This window comes from Carettochelys insculpta, chromosome 4 (genome assembly GCF_033958435.1).
Source record: "Carettochelys insculpta isolate YL-2023 chromosome 4, ASM3395843v1, whole genome shotgun sequence".
NCBI lineage: Eukaryota > Metazoa > Chordata > Testudines > Carettochelyidae > Carettochelys > Carettochelys insculpta.
The window spans coordinates 131,834,804-131,840,803 of NC_134140.1; the positions used below are offsets into that span (position 1 = coordinate 131,834,804).

At 44.5% G+C, this 6,000-nt stretch overlaps 1 protein-coding gene across 4 annotated transcripts in view; it reads right to left on the reverse strand.

Annotated features, from left to right (window-relative positions):
* Positions 1 to 5,408, reverse strand: part of CSGALNACT1 (chondroitin sulfate N-acetylgalactosaminyltransferase 1) — a 46,769-nt gene extending 41,361 nt beyond the window's left edge. For 3 of the 4 annotated variants that reach the window (XM_074993854.1, XM_074993851.1, XM_074993855.1), the window contains exon 1: positions 5,133 to 5,408. The gene's annotated coding sequence lies outside the window, so the exon portion shown is untranslated. Of the gene's footprint in view, positions 1 to 792; positions 877 to 5,132 lie in introns of those variants that run through there. The other variant, XM_074993852.1, reaches the window with a different exon arrangement.
* Between the last annotated feature and the right edge of the window lie 592 nt (positions 5,409 to 6,000).

Below are 6,000 nucleotides of genomic sequence, written 5' to 3' on the forward strand. Positions count from 1 at the left end.
GTCAAGGGCTGCAGGCCAGGAGATCTATTTCTGCTGCCTTGCTTGTACAGCTGCCACCAGGAAATAAAATGAGCATCCACAGTTTTCTCTGGGTCAGGGTACCATTTTCTGGGGAGCAGCTCTCAAGCTTAGAACAGGAGCTAGAGGGGGAGCTCTGCGAGGACAAGCCTAATAGACCACAGAATATGCTGAGTGTTTAGCCCGGGAAAAGATCAGGTGAACCTCAGTGCAGGCATCAAGACCCTAGGAATCTACTGGGGAAGTGTGACCTTCCCTCACTAATGGGAGCAGCAGTGTCTCCAGCGTATGCAGAGATAACATGCACATATGGACAGGAGGTACCCAAAGGATGGCCACTCCTCCCCTCTCTTGCAAACATACCTCTGACTGCTGTGGAGGCACACCTTTAGACATGTAGGCCATAGCCTCTGCAGGTGTAATAATAGGAGCTCCACTGATTTTGTTGGCACTACACAAATTTGCACCAGCTGAGGGCCTGAGCTGAAGCACACATGCAATACAATCACAGTTTTTGCATAAGATGACATAAAAATGTATGTGTTTTGCAGTGCTCAGTATCAAACTGCATTAAGTACTTGCGATTCCAGCAGACCAGATACCAGCTCGTGCCAAAACCCCAGGCCAGCTTACTTGTGTATTAGTACAAATCAAAGTGATTATTAAATGTATAAGAGTATAACTGGTGTTTAAACTTCAAGAAAACTAACAGGGTATTACTGGCATTATTTTCATTTATCTGTATCCCACTATAATGTAACAGCAAATATTTACCTGTATATATGTCCCTAAAACTAAATTGCCGCTAAATGAGAAAGCAGCCTTGTGGAATGCAGATGGAGAATTTTAACAGAAAAGCACTAGTTTTAAAGCAAGCGATGATTAGAGGTGAGAGTCTCTTTATTCATTCCTCGCTCTCTGTCAAAGGCTATGTAATGACCCTGTCAGTTTGTTTTCTGGAAGAAGCAGCTGTACATATGGATTCGGGGAAAGATGCTCCATCTCTGGACTGTCTGGATCCTAGTTAAAGGAAAAGACAGAGAACCCTGGGGTTATTCTGGTTAGGCCTGAGAGACTAATGGCAGATTACCACATATCTGCTACCATCTGGAAATATGGATTATGACTCACATGTACATATATTTTACCTGCTTTATCCTCTCATAATGCTGTATTTTTTGTAGCTAATAAGCCTTTAGTTAGTTTACTACAGAACCGGCTACCAGTGTTGTCTTTGGGGTCAGATCTAGGGTACCAATTGATCTGGAGTATGTGGCCGGTCTCTTGTGACTGGGGACAAACAACTATATGTGATTTTTAGTGTAAATAAACATCTTTCCCACAGTCCAGCTTGCCTGGAGCATAAGTTAGACCCAAGAATCTAAGGGGACTGTCTGAGACTCTGTGGTAAGACTGGCAGGTGCTCACATTTGTTACTGGCTGGATATCTAATTATAGGGCATACCATCAGTTTGGGGTGTCTGCCATGAAGTAGGCACTTGCAGTGGTCAGCCCCACCGGATAGCATGACAGTAGTATTAGTCTAGCCAAAGCAAGAAGCACTAACGACATCCCAATGGTCATGGCTAGCCAATGAAACTGTTGATGCTTTAATTTAATTTAACCCAATATGTGCAGGAAAATTTTCCCCTGTTACTCTGTGTAGCTAGCCCAGGCTTGGAAGAGTTTACCTAAGCACAGTTTACTGGATGTTTTTTTATACTTAGCCTGCCATGCAGAAAGCAGCGGACAGCACTGCTCTCAGCACAGAGCCAGATGTGGTCACTCCCACCCATGTGAGTAGGACCTTATATTGCACTTAGGCTCTCTATAATCAATAAGTCTGTTAATGGCACAAGGCAGTGCTCAGCAGCAGCTTCTGGGCCACATTTTGCTCACCTGGAATTCTGGGTAACCCTTCCCTGCTGCTTTCTCCCAGCACATGGTGTTTTAGAAGCAGTTCTAATGACAAGGCATTTGTCTCAGGAGGTAAAAACCCAAGTAGTGAGCCGTGCATCTCAGATCTGCATTTTGACTCCAAATACCAACCATGGAATCACAGAAAGAAAACCACACAGAGCCGCATGGTGAACACTGTCACAGGGAAGAGTGAGCAGCCACAGCTCTGCTGTCCCGTTCTGCATGGCTGCATGGGCCCAGAGGGATGTTCTAAGTATGGAAATGGGAGGGCAGCTTGGCTTCCTTCTCTCCTCAGAAAGCAAGATTCCCAGTGGAAATCTGAGTGGGACTTACTGCTGAAGCAGACGGATTGGTCCCAGGAGCATGGAACAGAAACAAAGGCAGCTCCAAAGAGGGCCAGTGGACCACACTAGTGGCTATTTGTGAGAACACACTGGAGGCTGAGAGATTCTGCATGGTTTTCCCAGCAGATATACTGAGACAGGCCGCTGACTCTACCTCGTCTCTACAATGGCCCAAACGCCTTTCCCACGAGAGGCACAAATACCTCTAATTCCACAAGTTTGGGGCACACGCACCCTCCAGTGAGCAGGATTCCCTCAGTTTAGACTGTGAGCTCTTTGGGGCAGAGACCTCTTTCTCATTATGGTGTATAGCCCTTAGCACCAAGAGGCCTTAATCTGCCTCTCTGGGAACTACTGCAGTACAGAGAATGAAATTTAATGTGGGTAAGTGTAAGGTGATGCACACTGGGAAAAATAACCCTAATTATACATATAATATGATGGGGGCAAATTTAGCTACAACAGATGAGGAAAGGGATCTTGGAATTATAGTGGATAGTTCTCTGAAAACATCCACACAGTGTGCAGGGGCAGTCAGTAAAGCAAATAGGATGTTAGGAATAATTAAAAAAGGGATAGAGAATAAGACAAAGAATATCTTACTTCCCCTATATAAAACTATGGTACGCCCACATCTTGAGTACTGTGTACAGATGTGGTCTCCTCACCTCAAAAAAGATATATTGGCGTTATAAAAGGTTCAGAAAAGGGCAACTAAAATGATTAAGGGTTTGGAACGGGTCCCATATGAGGAGAGGCTAGAGAGACTTGGACTTTTCAGTCTAGAAAAGAGGAGACTGAGGGGTGATATGATAGAGGTATATAAAATCATGAATGGTGTGGAGAAAGTGAATATAGAAAAATTATTTACTTGTTCCCATACTATAAGAACTAGAGGACACCAAATGAAATTATGGGTAGCAGGTTCAAAACTAATAAAAGAAAGTTTTTCTTCACAGAGCGCACAGTCAACCTGTGGAACTCCTTGCCGGAGGACGCTGTGAAGGTCAGGACTCTAAGAGAGTTTAAAAAAGAGCTCGATAAACATGTGGCGGTTAGGTCCATAGATGGCTATTAGCAAGGGGTAAGGTATGGTGCCTAGCCTTTTGTCGAAGGCAGGAGATGGATGACAGGAGACAAATCGCTTGATCATTGTCTTCGGTTCACCTTCTCTGGGGCACCAGGCATTGGCTACTGTCGGCAGACAGGATACTGGGCTAGATGGACCTTTGGTCTGACCCAGTATGGCCATTCTTATGTTCTTATGAGAATAGTACATTTATCACATGATCTAATGTTATCACTGTGAAGTTGTCAAGCCAGCCCAGAGGAAAAAGCTGCCAGTGAAACTGTAGCTGTTTCACTGAAGATCCAATGACCAATTGAATATTATCTGCAGGGCAGGGCAGGGCAGACACCCAGCCCCTGGGACACAGAGAATGTTAAATATTTTAGCAGGTTCAGTAGTGTAATTCTTCCAGTGAATGTCTCTCATTCCACAGCTCTCAGGTCCTGGCTGCCCTGGCACCATGCCAAGTAACCGCTCACTTTTTCCTCCTAAAGCTTTGGAAATCCCAGTAAAAGGGATCCAGATAAGAGAAGCTGCGCTTAATCTCTATTTGTGGAGGGGCAACATGTGTGTGTGTGCGTGTGTGTGTGAGAGAGATTAAGAGAGAGAGAGATTAAGAGAGAGAGCAGGCCCACTGACAGCAATTCTGGGCCTCGGGACAGCACAATCAAGGGCCCCCTGCCCTGCTCCTTTGGACAAAGCCACAAGCCCTGCCCTACCGCCCAGCACTACCCTTCAGAGGGCCCCTGGTCAGCTGCAACCCCATTCTCCACTTGCATGAAGGTGCCTCATCTCTGCCACCGCAGTCACCCCTGCACAGCTCTCCCCAGCCGTCCCGTGCCCCCACTGGCTCCTTTCTCCCAGCCATCCATGTCTACCTCTGCTCCACCTCTCTGCTCTTTTTCCTTCCCAGCCAGATTCCTCTGTCCAGCTTGGTCCTCGCTCCCTGCAGCCCATGCCCAACCTTACCCCAGGGCTCAGCTCCTTCCTTCTTTTCTCAGCCCAGCTTTCCCCCTCCCTGCTCACTCACATAGTTACAACCTCTGACACCCCCTCCCACCCTGCAGCTACATGGATCTGAGTTCCAAGGCTCCCTGCAGTCCTAACACACTACTAGAGCAGTACTATTTAAAGGGACGGGGGCAGCTGCAGCCCCAGCCCCCTTAAATCCACGGGGCCCTGATGCAGTTGCCTCTTTGGTCCCCATTGTCGGTGGGCCTGTCAGAGAGCTACAGCTTTACATCAGCTGAGGATCTGGGCCTTTCTCCTAGTGCACAAGCTATTGAAGCCACATGTGCATTTATAAAACTCGACAGATAATGCTTAGTTTGCATATAACATGAACATGTAGCACAGAACACTTGCTATCACACCGTAAAATGGAAGTGCCTCCATGCCTTTTAAAAAGCGTTTTGTCAGTCATTCCAGATTCTCTGTGTTTGGTCAATTGCAGGCAATAACTTTTTTTTTTTAAAAAAGTCTCTTTTCTATCCCATACTTCATTTCCTGAGAGATTTTGTCCCTGGAGTAATAACTGATCTAGTCACAAAGCAGTAGGACGTGTTAGATAAGAAGTACAGTTACTAAAATAAATTATGCACACGAATACTGATCTTGGTGAACGCAGCCCTGATCACCTAGACGCTTCAAACTGTGCTACATTTGGTCTGGAATCAACAGAGTAATGAAATGCAGAAAAAGCCTAGTTGTGAAAATTAACAGTCCTGAGTGGAGTACAAAACAGCACAGACCATAACCCTGCAGAAAAAAGAAAATCTTACTGTACAGTCTTCTTAATCTTTGAAGCCAGAATTCTTCACCAAAAGCCCTTCATAATCCAAGGAGAAAGAGAAGTTGCTGCTTGTGCCTGTGTGTTAAATGCTCTGTAAATGACTCCTCCCACAGAGAAACAATTACTTACAGGAAGAAAACAAAGTAACAGGTAAAGTCAGATCTTTTCCTCTCAAATAAAGATATACGGTAGTTCTCACAACAATCCAAAAAGTGCATCCTTGACCATGAAAGTATTATTGTGGGTTTTTGGCCCATGGCAGAAACTGGAAATAAAGACAGTGGTTTTAAATTCAGCATACTGCGAAGGGATTCTAATTCTAATAGGCACAAAAAGTCACTGTAGAACACGCTGCTTTTCCTTCCATCAATACACTTTATATCCTTGTGCTACTAATTTAATTGACTTCCCATTAGTGAGATAGGACTGTAACTTTACCATAACTAGACTGTCTGTTGCAGAGTTGTAGAGGAAAAGTGTACTCTGCTCAGACTAGATCCAGCCTAAACATTTCTTGAAGAAATTCTCTGTCACAGGCAACAAAGTGGCAACTGGAAAATGTGCCAACCATTCTGGATGCCCTTCAGTAAGCCAACTTTTTAATATCAAAAACATTTTTCACAAGAAAAGCAAAAAATAATTAATTCCCCGAAAAATCATTGTTATTTTTTCTAAACTCTTTGATAGCTAGCCACCCCAGAAATAGGAAGTTGCCGGATATTCAAACATTCTGGATAATAGAAAGGTATACCTAGCAATGCATAATACTAAAGAAACACAAGAAATAAAAATCTATGCAGAGTACTTTATCTACCAGCAACAGTAGTACTGCACACTATAAACTTATACTGTATTTT